The 22,767-nt window shown below is 44.4% G+C and overlaps 1 protein-coding gene across 2 annotated transcripts in view; it reads right to left on the reverse strand.

Annotated features, from left to right (window-relative positions):
* Positions 1–22,212, reverse strand: part of LEFTY1 (left-right determination factor 1) — a 43,069-nt gene extending 20,857 nt beyond the window's left edge. For both annotated transcript variants that reach the window (XM_044291877.1, XM_044291876.1), the window contains exon 1: positions 22,059–22,212. The gene's annotated coding sequence lies outside the window, so the exon portion shown is untranslated. The remainder of the gene's footprint in view (positions 1–22,058) is intronic.
* Positions 22,213–22,767: the final 555 nt, after the last annotated feature.

Here is a 22,767-nt window from a genome sequence, read left to right on the forward strand (position 1 = left end):
ATACAGACGTGGACAAAATTGTTGGTACCCTTTGGTCAATGAAAGAAAAAGTCACAATGGTCACAGAAATAACTTTAATCTGACAAAAGTAATAATAAATTAAAATTCTATAAATGTTAACCAATGAAAGTCAGACATTGTTTTTCAACCATGCTTCAACAGAATTATGTAAAAAAATAAACTCATGAAACAGGCATGGACAAAAATGATGGTACCCCTAGAAAACACAGAACATAATGTGACCAAAGGGACATGTTAATTCAAGGTGTGTCCACTAATTAGCATCACAGGTGTCTACAACCTTGTAATCAGCCATTGGGCCTATATATATGGCTCCAGGTAATCACTGTGTTGTTTGGTGATATGGTGTGTACCACACTCGACATGGACCAGAGGAAGCAAAGGAAAGAGCTGTCTCAAGAGATCAGAAAGAAAATTATAGACAAGCATGTTAAAGGTAAAGGCTATAAGACCATCTCCAAGCAACTAGATGTTCCTGTGAGTACAGTTGCACATATTATTCATAAGTTTAAGATCCATGGGACTGTAGCCAACCTCCCTGGACGTGGCCGCAGGAGGAAAATTGATGACAAATCTAAGAGACGGATAATCCGAATGGTAACAAAAGAGCCTAGAAAGACTTCTAAAGAGATTCAAGGTGAACTTCATGCTCAAGGAACATCAGTGTCAGATCGCACCATCCGTCGTTGTTTGAGCCAAAGTGGACTACATGGGAGACGACCAAGGAGGACACCATTGTTGAAAACGAATCATAAAAAAGCAAGACTGGAATATGCCAAACTACATGTTGACAAGCCACAAAGCTTCTGGGAGAATGTCCTGTGGACAGATGAGACAAAAATCGAAGTTTTTGCCAAGGCACATCAGCTGTATGTTCACAGACGAAAAAATGAAGCATATCAAGAAAAGAACACTGTCCCTACTGTGAAACATGGAGGAGGCTCTGTTATGTTCTGGGGCTGCTTTGCTGCGTCTGGCACAGGGTGTCTTGAATCTGTGCAGGGTACAATGAAATCTCAAGACTATCAAGGAATTCTAGAGAGAAATGTACTAGCCAGTGTCAGAAAGCTTGGTCTCAGTCGCAGGTCATGGGTCTTGCAACAGGACAATGACCCAAAACACACCGCTAAAAACACCCAAGAATGGCTAAGAGGAAAAAATTGGACTATTCTAAAGTGGCCTTCTATGAGCCCTGACCTCAATCCTATTGAGCATCTTTGGAAGGAGCTGAAACATGCAGTCTGGAAAAGGCACCCTTCAAACCGGACACAACTGGAGCAGTTTGCTCATGAGGAGTGGGCCAAAATACCTGCTGAGAGGTGCAGATGTCTCATTGACAGTTACAGGAAGCGTTTGATTGCAGTGATTGCCTCAAAAGGTTGCGCAACAAAATATTAAGTTAGGGGTACCATCATTTTTGTCCATGCCTGTTTCATGAGTTTATTTTTTTACATAATTCTGTTGAAGCATGGTTGAAAAACAATGTCTGACTTTCATTGGTTAACATTTATAGAATTTTAATTTATTATTACTTTTGTCAGATTAAAGTTATTTCTGTGACCATTGTGACTTTTTCTTTCATTGACCAAAGGGTACCAACAATTTTGTCCACGTCTGTATAGGCCTCATGCACACGACCGTTTTTTTTTTAAGGTCCGCAAAAACGGGGTCCGTGATCCGTGACCGTTTTTTCGTCCGTGGGTCTTCCTTGTTTTTTGAAGGATCCACGGACATGAAAAATGAAAAAAAAATCTAAGTCAAGTTTGCCATTGAAATGATAGGAAAAAACGGACACGGATCACGGACACGGCTCACGGACGCAGATGACAATCTTGTGTGCATCCGTGATTTTTCACGGACCCATTGACTTGAATGGGTCCGTGAACCGTTGGCCGTGAAAAAAATAGGACAGGTCATATTTTTTTCACGGCCAGGAAACACGGATCACGGATGCGTCTGCCAAATGGTGCATTTTCCGATTTTTCCACGGACCCATTGAAAGTCAATGGGTCAGCGAAAAAAAAACGGAAAACGGCACAGCGGTCACGGATGCACACAACGGTCGTGTGGATGAGGCCATAATGTGTAGATAACACTGGGGTCTAGTATAATATACTGAGCCAACAAAACAACCAAACCAATAACCCCAAAGAAAGATGGGAGACGCACATATAAAATATATGTAACTTATTAAGACATAATCAAATAACCGAAAATATATAGACATAAGGCACAAGGGTAAAGGAGGGGGGGGGGGGAGACCTCATGTGAAGAGGTCATGTACAACCTCCCTCATAAAAACCCAGCTGACAGGGAAAAGAAGGTCACAGCCCTGACGAAGCCTCTCCAGGTGAAACGTACGTCATGGTGTAGTTTTTGGTCACGTGCTCCGGGTCCAGCATACCATTTTGACCCCTATACAAGGATCTGGTCTTCGCTGAAGGGGAGCAACTGGACCACTACCACCGGGATGTATTTGGCAGCTTACCCACTGAGGTCAGAGACACCAGTGCTGGCATCGGGAATCGTAGGAGCAGTCTGAACAGACACTAAGTCTTACATGCAGGTAACTACGTAGATCTGGACTGCACACCACTGGTAATGGTTCTGGACTACAGACAGGAACAAACACAGGAGAAATGCAGAATTGCATCAACATCTTTGCTGGTAACCAGGAACCGTAAAGCTCAGGCCCCCTGCATGGAGAGGTCGTCTAAAATAGCAATGGACTCCTAATCATTGGCTATGGAGGGATTTGGAAGCACAGACACTTTAAGAGGCCAGAGGTGGGCGCGCACACGCCCCAGGGGACAGAACCTGGAGCACTAGACAGAAGCATGGAGACAAGAGCAGAGTGAGTAGCGCGGCATCTGTGCCCACGGGAGAGAGCAGGACAGTGGTGGCCATGGGCAGCTGTCCTAACACTGGCCCTTCTCAAGCCCAACATCTGCCATCGGGGTAATCTCATGCCCCAATCCATGAGACGTACGGCTGGTCCCAGTGAAATCATCAGGTTTGGCAGTCATTTATCTAATGCATATGATGGAGAGCTCACTGGAAGTGAGATATCTGCCTGTCCTTGATCTGCACCGTCAGTTTGTACAACTAACAAGCCTTCTGGACCAGACAAGAAGTTCTCCATCGGAGGACTGGATGTGACTGTGTGGTCAGCTTCTCCTATACAGTCCACACAAAGCTACAAGATGGGGCAATGACATAAGCCTTTTTATGACGCGATGTGGATTCCATGTCCAACGTAATCCAGTTAAAAGCAGCCAGTGTAATAATCTGTTTACCCCCGGAGATAGCGAGCTGTTCAATCCTAAGCCTGGTCAACCATATCACGTCGCTTCCTAAGTACATAAGATTAGTGGTGTGCCCAGTGGGAGACTGACGGGGAATCCCACCAAGGACACACATAACTGGATTGCGGATGCTGCTCTGCACGGTGCCCGCTGGGATTACTGCAGGTCAGTCTGGACCACGGCTTATCGAAGGGAAGGGGTTACAGGCCTGAATGACCCCTCGAAGCCCATGGCCCTGATGCAAAACCTGTAACCGAGCTACATTTATAATACTGGAGTCTTCCTATTTGGCAGAGGGACCTTGAGGCTTCCTCAGGCACCAGGGCTTGGTCACAACTGCTACCTCTGCACCACCTACAGCAGCACCATGATTATATGGGTCAGATATACAGTCATCCCTCAAGATACAATGGCCTCAGGATACAATATCTCCAGCATACAGTAGTCTTTTGTGACCCATCGTAAGTTGAAACCAGACTCAACATATAACATCTCAGACTGAGATCCAACCAATCAAGGCCACTTCTCTGGTATTATAGCGGTATTAGTTACTATTCCTGACTGTTATATGTAAGGACTTGTTTTATCTGTCTTAGTTATCTGCTTATTTTTCTTAAATCTTCATCTTCTCTTATCTTGGGTGACATTTTGGGGCTTTGGAACCAACTACTCAACTTACATTGGTTTTAACATACAATGGTCCTCCTGCAACCAATTAATATTGTAACTTGAGGGACAGATATGGTCAGATATTTATGGCATAGCCAATAATGTCTATGGATGGAATCCGCTAATGCCATGTGAATTGCATCCCATTGCACAACATAGGCTCCATTTACATATGCATTTGTGGTTTCTGTTCATACTGGCACCTGATGGACCCCCAAGGACTTATAATGGGGTCCTGTTGTGTTTCTCAGCAGAATACAGTTGTATGTTTGCACTATTCTAGTCTGGCAGCAGTCTGAACAGAGTCTTACACATTGTCTCTTGGTCTCAGGGCCAGTGGCGTGCCCAGGGGGGTGCGGTCGGCCCCGGGTGTGCCACTGCCAGGCCCAGAAGCAATGAGCGCTTCCATCAATACAGATGGAAGAGCTCATTGCTGAAGCGCTGACGTCCACATACTGCGGCGGGGCATGGGAGCGGAGCGCATAGTTCCCTGCCCCTGCCGCCGATCACCGCCATAGGCTTCAGGCCTAGTAGGCCTGAAGCCTATGCGGTAGTGAAATCCCGCGCCTGTGCCGGGACTCTGCGAGCAAGCGCAGGTGAGTAGCGTGGGGGGCTTTGCTATTGGGGAGGCACTGTAGGGGCAATTCTATTATTTTTGGGGACACTATACAGGGATTATTGCCTGGAGCACAATATAGGGTGTTATTAATGTTTAATGCTGGCACTTAAACAATAGTATCCCTTTTGTTTAAGTGCCACCAAGGGGGGGGGGAGGGGGGGGAAGGGGGTCTAGATATGAGTAAAGGGAATAGATTACTTCAAGCATTCAGGTAATGCAGTTGCGAAACTGCTAGATATCCAAGGGACCCAGTGGTTATGAGAACGGATGCGGGCAGCAGATGAGGGCCCATAAACCATTTCACAGTGCATATGGTGGTTAATTGTTTGGATTACATCCGTGATTTCAGGGGAGCGTGCCCGTTTCCATTGGCGGGCTAGGACATTGCGAGCAGCAGACAAGATATGTGCCACTACCCAGCGTGTTTTTGGAGCGACATCCTCCAGGCCCAACCCGAGAATGGAAAGTGCTGGTGTGAGGGTAATTTTGAAATCAGTGACTTGGTGAATCAGGGTCTCTACTTTACACCACAATAAGCGGGTATATGGGCACGACCACCACATATGCAGGGGAGTTCCCATACTTCCACATTTCCTCCAGCAAAGAGGCGAGTATCCTGGCGAGCAATGTGCCAACATATTAAGGGTTAGATACCATCTCAGTTGGATCCTTCTGGCTAGCTCAACATGATTTAAACATTTAGAACTTTTAAAGGACCAATACATTGCAGCCTTCCATTGAGTAACTGTGAAACTGACATTCAGCTGACATTGTTCCCATCTGAGCATGTTGTTTAGTGCCCGCTTGACTACAAAAAATCCCTGAGTACAAAGACGATAACCTAAGGCGGCAAGGTGTGGTAGCTGAAAAATATGCTTGACAGATGTTAGTGCCAGCCTGAGAGCATGGTTGCGAGAGGCTGTTTGACAGGTGTCTAACTCTGAGGAATTGGTAGAATTGAGAGTGTGCAGGAGGGAGTAAATATCATGTAGGAGCTGAAAGTCCACCAAGGATGAACCTGAGTATAAGCAGCGGAGATGGTGTATCCCACTGTTTGACCACATTTTTAAGTCCAATGACCAATTTTTCCCTTGGTATGGTGAATAGCTTTAGAACGACCGTGAGGTGCGACCATATAAACAACGTTGCTTGCTAAACCAGATTTGTTTCAAGCTATAAGCAGCTAGGAGAGCAGGTAGGGACTGTTGTCTAGTACAGTCAGGTCCATAAATATTGGGACATGGACACAATTCTGACATTTTTGGCTCTATACACCACCACAATGGATTTGAAATGAAACGAGCAAGATGTGCTTTACCTGCAGACTGTCAGCTGTAATTTGAGGGTATTTACATCCAAATCAGGTGAACAGTGCAGGAATTACAGCACTTTGCATATGTGCCTCCCACTTGTTAAGGAACCAAAAGTAATGGGACAATTGGCTTCTCAGCTGTTCCATGGCCAGGTGTGTGTTATTCCCTCATTATCCCAATTACAATGAGCAGATAAAAGGTCCAGAGTTAATTTCCAGTCTGCTGTTTGCATTTGCAATCTGTTGCTGTCAACTCTCAAGATGAGATCCAAAGAGCTGTCACTATCAGTGAAGCAAGCCATCATTAGGCTGAAAAAACACAACAAACCCATCAGAGAGATAGCAAAAACATTAGGCATGGCCAAAACAACTGTTTGGAACATTCTTAAAAAGAAGGAACGCACCGGTGAGCTCAGCAACACCAAAAGACCCGGAAGACCACGGAAAACAACTGTGGTGGATGACCGAAGAATTCTTTCCCTGGTGAAGAAAACACCCTTCACAATAGTTGGCCAGATCAAGAACACTCTCCAGGAGGTAGGTGTATGTGTGTCAAAGTCAACAATCAAGAGAAGACTTCACCAGAGTGAATACAGAGGGTTCACCACAAGATGTAAACCATTGGTGAGCCTCAAAAACAGGAAGGCCAGATTAGAGTTTGCCAAACGACATCTAAAAAAGCCTTCACAGTTCTGGAACAACATCCTATGGACAGATAAGACCAAGATCAACTTGTATCAGAGTGATGGGAAGAGAAAAGTATGGAGAAGCAAAGGAACTGCTCATGATCCTAAGCATACCACCTCATCAGTGAAGCATGGTGGTGGCAGTGTCATGGCGTGGGCATGTATGGCTGCCAATGGAACTGGTTCTCTTGTATTTATTGATGATGTGACTGCTGACAAATGCAGCAGGATGAATTCTGAAGTGTTTCGGGCAATATTATCTGCTCATATTCAGCCAAATGCTTCAGAACTTATTGGACGGCACTTCACAGTGCAGATGGACAATGACCCAAAGCATACTGCAAAAGCAACCAAAGAGTTTTTTAAGGGAAAGAAGTGGAATGTTCTGCAATGGCCAAGTCAATCACCGGACCTGAATCTGATTGAGCATTTCACTTGCTGAAGACAAAACTGAAGGGAAAATGTCCCAAGAACAAGCAGGAACTGAAGACAGTTGCAGTAGAGGCCGGGCAGAGCATCACCAGGGATGAGACCCAGCGTCTGGTGATGTCTATGCGTTCCAGACTTCAGGCTGTAATTGACTGCAAAGGATTTGCAACCAAGTATTAAAAAGTGAAAGAGTAATTTAGGATTATTATTCTGTCCCATTACTTTTGGTTCCTTAACAAGTGGGAGGCACATATGCAAACTGCTGTAATTCCTGCACCGTTCACCTGATTTGGATGTAAATACCCTCAAATTAAAGCTGACAGTCTGCAGGTAAAGCACATCTTAATTGTTTCATTTAAAATCCATTGTGGTGGTGTATAGAGCCATAAATGTTAGAATTGTGTTGATGTCCTCATATTTATGGACCTGACTGTATATGTCTCTTCTATTTGTAACCACTTTTGAGGCGCGGACGGGGACCACCATTCCAGTGCTTGTTCTGCAAGATTGGCTAAATAGTATTTATAAAAGGAGGGGACCCCCAAACCGCCTATTTTAATGGAAGGGAAGAAGGAGGCTTTTGAGAATCTAGGGCGCTTGTTTTGCCAAATTAACTTATATAGGTCTGTTTGGAGTTGATTGATAAGTTTTTTAGGTATCTGTATCGGGAGACACTTGAAAAAATATAATACTTTTGGCAAGGAGAGCATTTTAGCAGCGTTGATGCGCGCCATCCAAGAAAGCTGAACTTGAGCCATTCGGGAATAATCATCCTGAAGCTCCGCCCGTAACTTTTTGAAGTTGATGGAAATCGTCTCCGCTACACTACGAGCGAGTTCTACCCCTAGGTATGTGACAGATCTATCTTCCCATTGGAAGGCATAGCGTTGTTTTAGCTCGCTCGCAGTGTCTTTTGGGATAAAGAAATCCAAAACTTTTGTTTTAGTAACAATAAGCTTATAGTATGAGCACTTTGAAAACTCGTTCAGCACGCGCATCAAGGCAGCCAAAGAGCTCTCTGGGTTCATTAAGGTGAGTAATACGTCATCAGCGTATAGTCCGATCACGTGGGACGACCTACCTATTTTAATTCCCTCTATTTGGGAGCAGGTTCTGATTGTGGCCGCCAGAGGCTCCATTATTAGAGCAAAAATTAGCCGTGACAGTGGACACCCCTGCCGAGTTCCATTAGTGATCCCAAATGAGTCGGATATAAAACCCGAAGCAAGTACTTTGGCGGTTGGATTCGTATACAAGCCCAATACAGTTTTCTGGATGTTCCCACACAGTCCAAATTTTTGGAGCGTCTGGCCCAGGAACCCTTCAATGTACCCTGTCGAATGCTTTTTCTGCATCGAGAGAGACAAGCATTGTGGGGTTCCTGGATCCAGATTGAGCATGCGCCTAGTACCATCTCTACACTGCCTTCCAGGGACGAACCCTACTTGATCTAGATCTACAAGGGACGGAAGATATCGGTTAATACAAGTAGCTAAAACTTTCGCGTATAGATTTAAATCCGAATTAAGTAGGGGAATGGGGCGGAAATTGGCAGGGGTGTCAGGAGTTTTGCCCGGTTTTGGAAGAGTAACCACTATGGCAGAGAGCATTTCTGAGGGAATTGTCCCTGGGGTAAAGAAGTGGTTGTATAGAGAGCATAAATGGGGGAGAAGCTGAGACTGAAACGCCTTATAGCAATTAATTATATGGAGCTTTACTGCTAGGTGTAGATTTGAGAGCTATCGCTATTTCTTCTTCAGTAATAGGTTGGTTGATTAAGGCTAAATGGGCGTCAGATAGTGTAGGCAAGTTAAGAGTACTCAGAAAAGAGGACATATCTGAGATTTCGGGTTGAGGAGTTGAGGGGTCATCTTTAAGGTTATACAGTTTCGTGTAGTATGAGGCATTTGATATGTCTTGCGGATGTGTGATAGTGTTGCCTTCATAGTGTAGCTTTTCAATCTTAGAATTTGTGGCCCTTTTTGTTCAATCTATTCGCTAAGAGGGATCCAGCCCGGTCTCCCATGTGGTAATATGTGGTCCTCAACCTGCGCAGCGATTTTTCATGGTTATATAGTAGAATTGAGCGAAGATGCGACTGATGATGTCGCAACTCGGTCAGATGAGCGGGGGTGTAATTATTTTTATAACATTGATTTTCTATTTCTAACATTGACAGGGCATCCTTGAGCTGCTGGTCTCTTAATTTTTTCATTCGAGAGGCGTATTGGAGGAGGATACCCCTCATGTATGCCTTGTGAGCTTGCCACAAGATGGGAGGTGAGATTTCTGGTGTTTCATTAATTGCGAAGTACTCAGATAGATGAGATCCGAGTTCCTGCAAGCGCTTGGGGCATTTGAGTAAGTACTGGTTACGTTTCCATAAGGGGAGGGGTTGCTTAGGTAGGCCCGTATTTATTAGTACAGATATTGGGGCATGATCTGACCAGGTGGCTGTCATGATATCGGATCTAACTACATTTTGCAGAAGGTCCCTAGACACTAGAAAGTAGTCAATGCGGGATTGCGACCGATGCGAGGATGAAATATGCATGTAATCAAGTTCTCCTCCGTGCTGGTAGCGCCAGATATCATGCAATCCACAGATTTTAAGAGGCTGCTTCAGATCATCGCGTAGGGCCCCAGCATGAGAGGAGCAATCCATCCCCGCATCTATCGGAATATTAAAGTCCCCTTCCATTATGATGGTGCCTTTTGCCACTTTTTGCATTTTTTTTATACTCTATTGAAGAAGGACTTTTGTCTAGAATTAGGTGCATACACAGAGACAATGGTGTATGTTCTTCCTTCAAGGGAGCATATTAAGATAACATACCGGCCCAATTTATCAGCAATGCATTGATGTAGCGCAAAAGTTACTGACACCTTGACACAAATAAAGGTGCCAGCTCTACGTCTTTTAACGGCTGGGGGGGGGGGGGGGTGAAAAATGTGAGGAAAAAGGCGGTGAGTGCACCTGTGCTGATCTACCTCCAATAAATGAGATTCCTGTATTAAGGCCACATCAAGCCATAGTTGAGAGCGCCTGAACGGGGAATTCAGACCCCTCACATTGTTAGAGTAGAACTTTAACTCAGCCATGAGGGTACATATGAAGAGCGTGCAAACCTGCCATAGGCAGCCCCTCGGCGGTCATTGATATATGAAATCTTAGACATGTAGGAGTGGGAGTAGGACACCGTCTATGTACATTAACCAACATAAATTAAAGGTTAAACCATAATGTACAACATAAAGAAATTGTGAAAATGCATTCAAAATAGAGGGAGTCTGCTTAGAGGTAGTGAGGCCACCTCTTTTCCGATCAAGCAGACTTTTGGAGAAGGGGGGGGGGGGGAGAACAAAAAGGTAGAGAGTTCTTACACAACTCGAAATCACCCATCCGAAGGCATATCAGGAGAGTATGTATTGGAGAGTCAAGCTGGTTCCCACTCGGGGGGGGGGGGGGGGGACTTTGTCAAGTTTGTTCTTTTGAAAGCCTCCGGCGATAGGTTCTTCAGGGAGTAGGCCCCATTTGTTGAGAAGGGCCTCTGCTTCTTGTGGGGAGTTGCAGGCGTTCAGCTGCCCTTTGGCAGAGAAAAGCAGTTTTACTGCGATGCCCCAGCGGTATCGAAACTTCTGGTCACGCAGGATCTTGGTAAATTGGGCGAACTCCTTTCTTTTTGCCAGCGTTGCTGCAGACAGATCTGGAAAAACCATAATATTCTTGAAGGAGTCCGATGGGGTTGGATCAAGACGCAGCTGTCTAAGGAACTTTTCTTTGACCTGATAAAAGTGGATGCGAGCTATAGGGTTGAGCGGAGCTGAGGGGTCTAGCCCCTTGGGCTTCGGGATGCGGTGGATCCGATCAATCTCGAGGTCACGCTCCGAGAGGTCAGGAACAGCTTCTTTGATTAGGTTCTGCAGGAAAAATTCCAGCTCTGAGGGCCCAACTGATTCTTGTATGCCTCTGATTCGTACATTGTTCCGTCTGTGGCGGTCTTCCAGGTCCTGGATTTTGTTTTTAATGGCTGTTAGGCCGTCTTCCAGCGCATCAATCAGGGAGTTATGAGAGGCGGCGTATTCCGCCATCTTGCCTTCCACATGTGACACGCGGTCTCCCAAGCCCTGGATATCGTGCTTCAGCTACCTTAACATGCAGGAGAAATCAGCCCTAAGTGAGGACCGTAAGGAGTCTAGCATCATGCACAGGGAGCTCTCTGTTACAGCGGAGGTTCCCAACTCTGTTGGTGGGGGTGAAGGCGCCTCTCTTGCGGGCTCAGTAGGTGAGACCGGAGACGCAGGCATATGCGCTGTTGAGGTGGGTGACCCTGAGGGCCGAGAGCTAGGTGGGGGAAATCTGGCAAAGAACTTGGTTATTTTCTTCGGCGCCTGCCTCTTTTTGATCTTACCCATCTCTGGGGTGTACCGAAGCAGCTTGAGATGCAAGAAGAGTCCCTCCGATGCTTTATTTGAGCCGCTTAGGATGGATGAAGACGGAGCCGAAAGTTCAAGCAGCCGCCGCCATCAACGTGCAGGCCATGCCCCAATATAGGGTGTTATTATTACTGGGGGCACTCTAGGGGACATTATAGCTGCTGTGGACACTATAGGGACATTTGGGGAGATTTATCAAACTGGTGTAAAGTAGAACTGGCGTAGTTGCCCATAGCAGCCAATCAGATTCCACCTTTCATATTTGACAGCTCTTTTGGAAATCCAGTTCTACTTTACACCAGTTTGATAAATTAACCCAATTATGTCACCATTTTTTTCAGCAGTATAGTACCTGGGGCATTGGGGGGCACCACGGGCACAGTATTGAGGGTGGCAGCAGGATGACACTGTGGGGACACCAGGATGAGGAGGTTGATGGAAAAAATTGAGAAATCTAACCTGTCTGTGTTACAAAGGCTACATGCACACGACCGTTGTGTGTATTGCGGATCCGCAAATTGCGGATCCGCAAAACACGGGTGGCGTCCGTGCGCGTTCCGCATCTTTTGAAGTGAATAGGTTTGCATCCGAGCCGCAAAAACTGCGGCTCGGATGCGGACCAAAACAACGTCCGTGTGCATGAGGCCAAACTCTGTAGAGACGAGATTCGGCTGAAAGAATTTGACATGGCGGTCTAACGGAGGAGAAGAGGAAAGAGAAGGTCTACATGACAGGAGATGTCCCTGTGGTCAAGTATTGGGGGGGCTGCTAGAGAAAGGACCCGTCCCAGGTGCCAAACACCCTAGGCACTGCTCAGGGCCATCCACAATCAACTGCACTGCGACGCTCACCAGTCACTGCCTGAGACTTATACTAAATGAATGGACCCCCTAATGCAAACATGTCGCCCATTTGTTATTACGACCCACAAAATGTATGGGGTATAGGGGGTGCAGAGGAAGCAGTTATACCTGGGTTCTGGTGCCTTAGGGGGCCCAAAGACACCACTATAATAAATGACACATGGGTCCTTGTGGCTTAGGGGGTCTAAAGGTACCACTATAATAAATGACATATGGGCCCTGGTGGCTTGTGGGGTCCAAAGACACCACTATGATAAATGACACATTGGGTCCGTGTGGCTTAGGGGGTCCAAAGGCACCACTATAATAAATGACACACGGTAGGCAGAGGGGGAAGTCATTTTACATAGCTTTCATTGCCCCCACAGATTTTGCTAAGACCCCTGATCATTTGACTGTCTGGGGCTCTTATATTTCAGATAGGGTCCAACTCAGTATTAAAGGGTGACGCTAATAAAAAATAAATAAAATTAAAGGCGCTTTCCAGCCTTCTGATTTTGATGACCTATCCTGAGGACTGGTCATTAATATCTGACTGGTGGGGGCTGACACCCTGCCGAGCATCTGTTCCCTGCAGCCTCCATAGCTGGGACTGGCACTATGAATGAAACAGGAAGCACAGCGCCATTCAAAGTGTAGTGGCCATGCTGGGTTACTGCAGCGCAGATACCACTGATGTGAATGGGAGCTGCAGTGACCCAGCACAACCATTACACTTTGAACTTTATTTATGGGTCTTCCATTTTATTTTATTTTTGTAAAGCAGGGAACCGGGGTAGGGGAAACTTTCCAAATAACCACCTTTGGACATATGTGTGATATATGTTCTCAGTATAACTATTCCATGCCCAGTTGGAGCCGCGATGGCAACCATGTTATTTACCACCTTTTTGAGTTTTGTGTACACTCGATATACACTACATTACCATGGCTGGTGCTGAGCTCGTGTCCGCCATGCTCCAGTTCTTACACTCCCACCTCATAGATCCCCAGCCGGGTTAACAAATCTCCTTCCCATTTAGAAAGATTTAAGTATATCTTTAACGTGTTTGTTTTCCTGTGCAGCTCGGCCGACGGCGAGAATGGGATGTACATACTAATGTGTGTTTTCTGGAGGAATTAGTCCAGGAAGGAAGAGGGGTTTGGATTAAATAACGATACAAACCTCAGCATTGAGGTATATTTCCTCCCAACCTCTGGACAAGGTACATACAGCTCCAGGGATTCACGGCGTGTGGCATCTCTCTGTGTCAACAGACCCTTGAATATGTCTTGGTTCTCCTATTCAGACCTGCACCTGCGACATTCCCTGACCTCCACAGGGAGCGACCAGACTGAGGGACAATACACCTGTTTTACTAGGAATGCAGGCCCACCCTAAAAAAGGACATGTTGTAAATTTATATTTAAAAAATAAAATATAAAAATGCAATTGAAGATATGAGCCATATTCTCACACTGGCTCATTCCCAAGGTGGTCTGAACCTCGACGGGGGCTTCCGCTCCCCACAAATCCCAGAAACAGAGGGAGACGGAAAAATGTGAGACTAAGAGGCATACCGGAATCTGTTCCTGCAGATGCCTTAATGGATACTGTACGCCAAATATTCACCATGCTGGTAGGACAAGAACCTGCAGGCGCCATTTTTCTTGAAAGGGCTTGTAGAGCGCTTAGACCAAAACCATCGACAGGAGAACCTCCCAGAGATACAGTATGCGCACTACTTAATTATCTGGACGCAGCTGACATACTCAAAGCAGCAAGCGAAGGTGATATTGTTATGTTGGACAACCATTCTGCTATTCTAGGACTTGGCTGCCAGAACGCTTGGGCTCTGCGCCCTCTAACATCTGCACTAAGAGATAAGACATTAACAGTAAGATGGCTCTTCCCATTTGGCCTTAGCACTACGGTGGAAGGCAGACCGATAGTAGTGAGACTACCAGAAGGTTTGCCCAAAAAAAGGGAGGCGTTGAAGATGGAGCCTCTGGACATTCCATCATGGCTGCCGACGGCTTCCTTAGGGGATCTACCGAAGCTACCGACAGTCCCGCAATAGCAAACTACCTCGAGATCCAAGTCGTCGAGGAAGAAATCAGCTCCTATGGACTGAGATCCATGATTGGAGGATTTATGGGTTTGATATACACTCACCTAAAAAATTATTAGGAACACCTGTTCTATTTCTCATTAATGCGATTATCTAGTCAACCAATCACATGGCAGTTGCTTCAATGCATGTAGGGTTGTGGTCCTGGTCAAGACCATCTCCTGAACTCCAAACTGAATGTCAGAATGGGAAAGAAAGGTGGGCAACAACAGCAGAAGGCCCCACCGGGTACCACTCATCTCCACTACAAATAGGAAAAAGAGGCTACAATTTGCACAAGCTCACCAAAATTGGTGAGGACTGGAAAAATGCTGCCTGGTCTGATGAGTCTCGAATTCTGTTTAGACATTCAAATGGTAGAGTCCAAATTTGGCGTAAACAGAATGAGAACATGTATCCATCATGCTTAGTTACCACTGTGCAGGCTGGTGGTGGTGGTGTAATGGTGTGGGGGATGTTTTCTGGGCACACTTTAGGCCCCTTAGTGCCAATTGGTCATCGTTTAAATGCCACGGGCTACCTGAGCATTGTTTCTGACCATGTCCATCCCTTAATGACCACCATGTACCCATCCTCTGATGGCTACTTCCAGCAGGATAATGCACCATGTCACAAAGCTCGAATCATTTCAAATTGGCTTCTTGAACATGACAATGAGTTCACTGTACTAAAATGGCCCCCACAGTCACCAGATCTCAACCTAATAGAGCATCTTTGGGATGTGGTGGAACGGGAGCTTCGTGCCCTGGATGTGCATCCCTCAAATCTCCATCAACTGCAAGATGCTATCCTATCAATATGGGCCAACATTTCTAAAGAATGCTATCAGCACCTTGTTGAATCAATGCCACGTAGAATTAAGGCAGTTCTGAAGGCAAAAGGGGGTCCAACACCGTATTAGTATGGTGTTCCTAATAATTCTTTAGGTGAGTGTAGATATACAGTGGTTTCGCTAAGTGATCGCCTTGTAAATCAACGTTATACCGTTGTGAGGTGAAACAATACTCTTTGTTCAACATTAGTTCCTCCCTCCATTTGCCTGAATTCAAGGCAGTAACATATTCATTTAGTGTGTTAGCTTCTCCATAGTGATACTGTTGAGTAGTTATAGGCACCACTTGAGATCCATCGAGACTCTGACCGACCAATGGAGTATGAAAGCTGACCCTCTTTGTATCCCCTAAATCCTATCTTAATATGTGTTTTAGTAAACCTGTTAAGTTACATGTTATAGGGCGGGTAATTGGTGCTCACTGAGCTTTCTCACCCATGGCCTTTTACTCTAGGCCTTTAATAGCTATTTGGCGCTTCCTTGCGCCCTTTCAGTGTGTTTTTTATGTGTTTACCCCAAATGTCCTAATCCTGTGTCGCTCTCGACCTCCACAGATTTATTAGAACGTGTTCTCAGCCTACATCACTTGATTCATGACGGGAGTTAAAATGAATATCCCACAAAATCGTAGCCAGGTCTATCATATGCTGGGGCAGAAATAATCTTCCTTCAGGAAACTCATTTTAGACACTTACATATCCCTAATATGACCAGCAAATGTTTTCCTACATGGTATCATACCCCATACTCTTCTGCTGCGAGAGGTGTCTCAATTGGTATAGGAAGAAATATTCCTTTCACGATGTTGGCAAAACTTGTTGATCCAGAAGGAAGATTTCTATTTATTAAAGGTAAAATTCTGAACACTGTCATCACACTAGGTAACATATACGCCCCCAACACCAAACAGGTCAAGTAGCTCCTCCTGACCTTAGAGTCCCGAAAGATTTTTGCAGAGGGCATATTCATTTTAGAAGGTGATCTGAACCTAGTTTTAGATCATACCAAAGACACTACTTCCTCGGCTAGACTTGTCCCCAAGAAGAAAATCTGCAGACTTCAGATAGCTTTGGCGGAGCTGAGTTTGGAGGATCCTCAACCCTGAAGAAAGGGACTACACATTTCATTCTCGGGTACACGGCTCTTACCAGCGTCTAGATTACATATTCTTATCCAACCACTCACTGACATCAGTGACTGACACGAAAATAGGCAATATCACCATTTCGGATCACGCCCCAATTAGCTTATTGCTGAAATTTCAAGACCTCCCTCCTAAGACTTGGACATGGAGACTAAGTAATACTCTATTAGAAGATGAGGCAAATACAAATTTTATGACACAAAAAAAATTATTGCTGAATATTTTAAAGAGAATGACAGCACTCAAACTCCTGTGTCCATTCTATGGGAAACTCGCAAGGTGGTCCTCAGAGGTGAGCTTATTAGCATGGGTACCAGAGTTAAAAGACAAAGGATACAGAAGATGAATTCTTTACTTCTTCAGATTTCAACCCTAGAAAATATACACAAAACAACACAAACCGAAGATGTGCAAAACTCACTCAAATCCCTACGCTCACAGTGGAAAGACCTTTTAAACGTCAAAACAGCTAAGATAGTAAATACTATTTACATGGGAACAAAGGGTCTAAATTAATGTCCAATTTGTTAAGATCCCAAAGGAACAAGACATTTATATAAGCTATCAAATCAGAAGAAGGGAATAGGCTGATCACTACCCCAGCAATTGCAAAGGAATTCTGCAGATTCTATACTTCATTATACAACTTAAATTGAGAAGACCCAAACCAGGGAGACTCCCGCTATCAACTATGAGCACACATTGACTCCTTCCTCAAATCTATTAAAATACCGACTATAACTGAGACGGATAAGGCTAATTTACCGTACTACAACCCTTCACATTAGAGGAGGTAGACAAGATTTTAGAAACCATTCCGTCTGGTAAGAGCCCTGGACCAGATGTTCACCCCATCTCCTACTATAAGAAATTGAAGGATGTGCTTTCTCCATACTTCGTTAAGACATGCAACTCTCTTCTGCAGGGTGGCTCACTTCCCCCACAGACTCAGGCAGCTCACATCACTATCATTCACAAGGAGGGGAATGTAGCTGGCCAGATAAGATTGCTAACATAATTTATATGTTTATACAGCTAGACCTGCCAATAACCTTAATACAGTTCCTATGTTTATGTGTTAAAGACAAAAGCAGAGTTATTTACAGTGACTTCATGTTTGGATGTCCTAAAACTGTTGTGTTCACAGAAGCAGAAAAGATAATATGCCTTTAAGATTCATTATATAATGTAAGGTAAGATATGATTAAAAAAAAATGATATAATGTAAGGTAAGCTCAATGACACAGCAGAAACAACAGAAAGCATAAACAGTTAAACTGTTGTTGCTGGGCAGGCTTCTTGACCAATCACAGCCAGCTTCACACACAGCAGGAGTTTTGACCAATCACAGCCAGCCTCACATACAGCAGGAGTTTTGACCAATCACAGCCAGCCTCACACACAGCCTGTGTGGGAAATTCCCCTAGCAGGAGCTGCTGGAATCATTACACCAGAGGAGAAAAGCTGAACAGACATTTATTTCACTAAGAGCTGTGTTTTATGGAAGCAGAGAGGCCAAAATAGGTATTTAAAACAGTTATATAATGTTCCTACTGCTAATATAGTGATTAGAACTGTATACTGAACCAGTTATATGCATGTTTACCTACAGTTCCACCAATTGCAAACTACAAAGTTCACAATCCAAATTCCATATTGCAATCCAAATTGCATACAACCATACCAGATCATACTGTTAACTGCATACTGCAAATTGCGACCAAATTCAGCAAGTAGAACTATTAGGCCTCTTTCACACGGGCGTTGCGGGAAAAGGTGCGGGTGCGTTGCGGGAACATGCAGGATTTTTCTGCGTGAGTGCAAAACATTGTAATGCGTTTTGCACGTGCGTGAAAAAAATAGGCATGTTTGGTACCCGAACTTCTTCACAGAAGTTCAGGTTTGGGATCGGTGTTCTGTAGATTGTAATATTTTCCCTTATAACATGGTTATAAGGGAAAAAAATAGTATTCTGAATACAGAATGCATAGTACAATAGCGCTGGAGGGGTTAAAAATAAATAAAAAATAATTTAACTCACCTTAATCCACTTGCTCGCGCAGCCGGCATCTCTTCTGTCTCTTTCTTTGCTGATTGCAGTCAAAGGACCTGTGGTGACGTCACTCCGGTCATCACATGGTCCGTCACATGATCTTTTACCATGGTGATGGATCATGTGATGACCGGAGTGATGTCACCACAGGTCCTTTGACTGCAATCAGCAAAGAAAGAGACAGAAAAGATGCCGGCTGCGCGAGCAAGTGGATTAAGGTGAGTTAAATAATTTTTATTTATTTTTTTAACCCCTCCAGCGCTATTTTACTATGCAATCTATATTCAGAATGCTATTATATTCCCTTATAACCATGTTATAAGGGAAAATAATAAAATGATCGGGTCTCCATCCCGATCGTCTCCTATCAACTTGCTTGCGGATGCTTGCGATTTTCACGCAGCCCCATTCACTTCTATGGGGCCTGCGTTGCGTGGAAAACGCACAATATAGAACATGCTGCGATTTTCACGCAACACACAAGTGATGCGTGAAAATCACCGCTCGTGTGCACAGCCCCATAGAAATGAATGGGTCAGGATTCAGTGCGGGTGCAATGCGTTCAACTCACGCATCGCACCCGCGTGGAATACTCACCCGTGTGAAAGGGGCCTTAGTTAGACCTCATATATACCTCTCAGAGAGATCCTAAAGTGCTTAAATAACTTAAAGTGACTTTACAGATACTGAAGAGAGAAATATATCCACCATTTTATGTTGAATGACAAGATTGAACAGTTAAACCACCATCTTATGCATACCGCCATTTTGTGATATCTTTTCAACGCGTGTTTTGTACACGGACTATCTTCTGCGGAGGCGGCAGTGTTATATGAAGAAAAGTTGAAGTTAATAAAGAAGTTATTTGAAGCATTTGGTGTGCTCTTTAAACCTACTGCTTCCATAGAACGGCGCTAGAGGAATTACAGAGTAATAGACAGTCTGGTTAGACTAAATGTCAGAGATATCGGAATTCTTCTAATGGCACAGCGCAAAAGGCACTTCATAGTGCTGCGCCTGCCACAGGGAAGGATCAGGAATCTGATCTCGCTTCTCAACACTGATCTGAAGTGGTGGGACAAATTTTTGAGTCACCGTATTTCCAAATTATTGTCTGGGCTTGTGGGAGAGAAACAAGTGGGATTTGTGCCTGGAAGAGAAGGCAGACACAATGTCAGTAGAGTTTTACACGCTGTGTACCATGCCAGGAAGAGAAAAACTCCTCTTGTTCTGTTGGGAACGGATGCGGAAAAGGCGTTCGACAGAGTGGATTGGCAGTATATGCGGAGTACCCTGGAAGCCTTTGGCTTCCCGGAAGGGTTTATAACGGCCATATTTTTACTATACTCTTCTCCGTTTGCACGTATTCTGGTGAATAGAACTCTGTCGGACGCCTTTGAAATTCAAAATGGGACAAGACGGGGGTGCCCCCTTTCCCCTACACTTTTTATACTTACCTTAGAGACTCTGCTTTTAAAGTTTAGACAATCTCCTAGAGTTAGAGGCTTGCATGTAGGTAACTTCACCCATAAAATGGCTGCCTTCGCAGAAGACTTACTGTTAATGATCACCAATCCAGAAGAGGCTATGCCAGAGTCTCCAATTTTAAGATCAATCTAGATAAGTCAGAGCCGTTAGGAGTTTCTCTATCCTCGATTCAACAGAAGACAGTTAAGGACATGACTCCATAGTGCAATCAAATACCTGGGAATCAACATCCCTAGCAACCCTAAGCTACTATTCCAGCTCAACTATTCTCCATTATTAGGGAAGATACAATCCTTTTTGACCAGAAGCTCACTCCCCTTGTTGTCTTGGTTGGGAAGAAAGAATGTATTAACCACATACACTCACCTAAAGAATTATTAGGAACACCTGTTCTATTTCTCATTAATGCGATTATCTAGTCAACCAATCACATGGCAGTTGCTTCAATGCATGTAGGGTTGTGGTCCTGGTCAAGACAATCTCCTGAACTCCAAACTGAATGTCAGAATGGGAAAGAAAGGTGGGCTACAACAGCAGAAGACCCCACCGGGTACCACTCATCTCCACTACAAATAGGAAAAAGAGGCTACAATTTGCACCAAAATTGGACTGTTGAAGACTGGAAAAATGTTGCCTGGTCTGATGAGTCTCGATTTCTGTTGAGACATTCAAATGGTAGAGTCCGAATTTGGCGTAAACAGAATGAGAACATGTATCCATCATGCCTTGTTACCACTGTGCAGGCTGGTGGTGGTGGTGTAATGGTGTGGGGGATGTTTTCTGGGCACACTTTAGGCCCCTTAGTGCCAATTGGCCATCGTTTAAATGCCACGGGCTACCTGAGCATTGTTTCTGACCATGTCCATCCCTTCATGACCACCATGTACCCATCCTCTGATGGCTACTTCCAGCAGGATAATGCACCATGTCACAAAGCTCGAATCATTTCAAATTGGTTTCTTGAACATGACAATGAGTTCACTGTACTAAAATGGCCCCACAGTCACCAGATCTCAACCCAATAGAGCATCTTTGGGATGTGGTGGAACGGGAGCTTCGTGCCCTGGATGTGCATCCCTCAAATCTCCATCAACTGCAAGATGCTATCCTATCAATATGGGCCAACATTTCTAAAGAATGCTATCGGCACCTTGTTGATTCAATGCCACGTAGAATTAAGGCAGTTCTGAAGGCAAAAGGGGGTCCAACACCGTATTAGTATGGTGGTCCTAATAATTCTTTAGGTGAGTGTATATCCTACCACAGTTATTATACACATTATGCTCTTTACCAATAATAGCGCCCAAAATATACCTTTATAAGCTAAAAGTGATCATGAGCAAATATCCTCGGGCTGACAAGAAGGCTAGATTGGCCTTTTCTTTACTCACTAGGAAAAGAAAACACGGGGGTCTCTCTCTCCCAGATATAAATGTATATATTCAAGCCATCCACTTGGAGAGATGGCTAGCCTTGACTAGACCCTTTCCGGCTTCTTTACATATGGAAAAAGCTTTATTACGCAACAATAGAGAACATTTACTGTGGCTTAATAAGGAAAAGACGGATAGGGAGAAGCTGTCTAGTGAGCTTACGAGCCGTAAATCAAATGCACTTAACTTATATGGCAACCGCTTATCACCTTTACCGCCTCTTTATTTACTCACACAAATCATGTTTGAGCGTCCCATTCAAGCGACAACAATTTGGTCAACGGCATCAGGTCTAAAAATTGAAGATTTAGCACGTTTAACAGGATTACTATGTTGCACTCACGGTAAAAACCATTAAAAAAAGAGAATACTCTGCAGAAATGGGACTTTGAGACCTCATGCGCTAAATTTAAAAAAATCTAAATTCCTGCATCTCCCTGACCCTACCTGGTTAGAAAATTACAGAGTTACCCTCTCTGCCACCAAAGTGTCTCTTTCGATGATATATAAACAACTGTTGACCACTAGAGATCAGCAGGTTCCTACATACTTAACCGCATGGGAGAAGGAGCTAAATATTAAATTAGATGATAACAGTAAAAAGTTTATAATATCACATTCACATGGATTCAAGAAAACTCACTGAAAATACTGACCAGATGGTATCGGACACCTGAATTCCTACATAGAATACACCTTCTTCCAACTGATCAGTGTTGGAGGTGCACTGATGGCACAGGTAGCATTTCCCATATTTGGTGGTCGTGCCCAGCACTGAGACAATTTTGGTCAGAAGTTGAAAAGTCCATAAACAAGATATGCTCCACTCAATGGTGCCTCTCGTCCCCATTAGTATTATTGTGGAAACCCACTTACACATATAGACCCGATAAAGGAAGTTTACCAACACACATGATATCCGCTGCAAAGCTTCTCATACTGATGAAATGGAGAGAAGTTGAGCCACCTACTATTGCCATGTGGTATGAGAAAATGAGTAATATTTGTCGCATAGAGGAACTACAGTCAGGTCTATAAATATTGGGACATCGGCACAAGTCTAACATTTTTGGCTCTATACACCATTACAATGGATTTGAAATGAAATGAACAAGATGTGCTTTACCTGCAGACTGTCAGCTTTACTTTGAGGGTATTTACATCCAAATCAGGTGAACGGTGCAGGAATTACAACAGTTTGCATCTGTGCCTCTCACTTGTTAAGGGACCAAAAGTAATGGGACAGAATAATAATCATAAATCAAACTTTCACTTTTTAATACTTGGTTACAAATCCTTTGCAGTCAATTACAGCCTGAAGTCTGGAACGCATAGACATCACCAGACGCTGGGTTTCATCCCTGG

Source organism: Bufo gargarizans, chromosome 4, assembly GCF_014858855.1.
Source record: "Bufo gargarizans isolate SCDJY-AF-19 chromosome 4, ASM1485885v1, whole genome shotgun sequence".
NCBI classification, from domain to species: domain Eukaryota; kingdom Metazoa; phylum Chordata; class Amphibia; order Anura; family Bufonidae; genus Bufo; species Bufo gargarizans.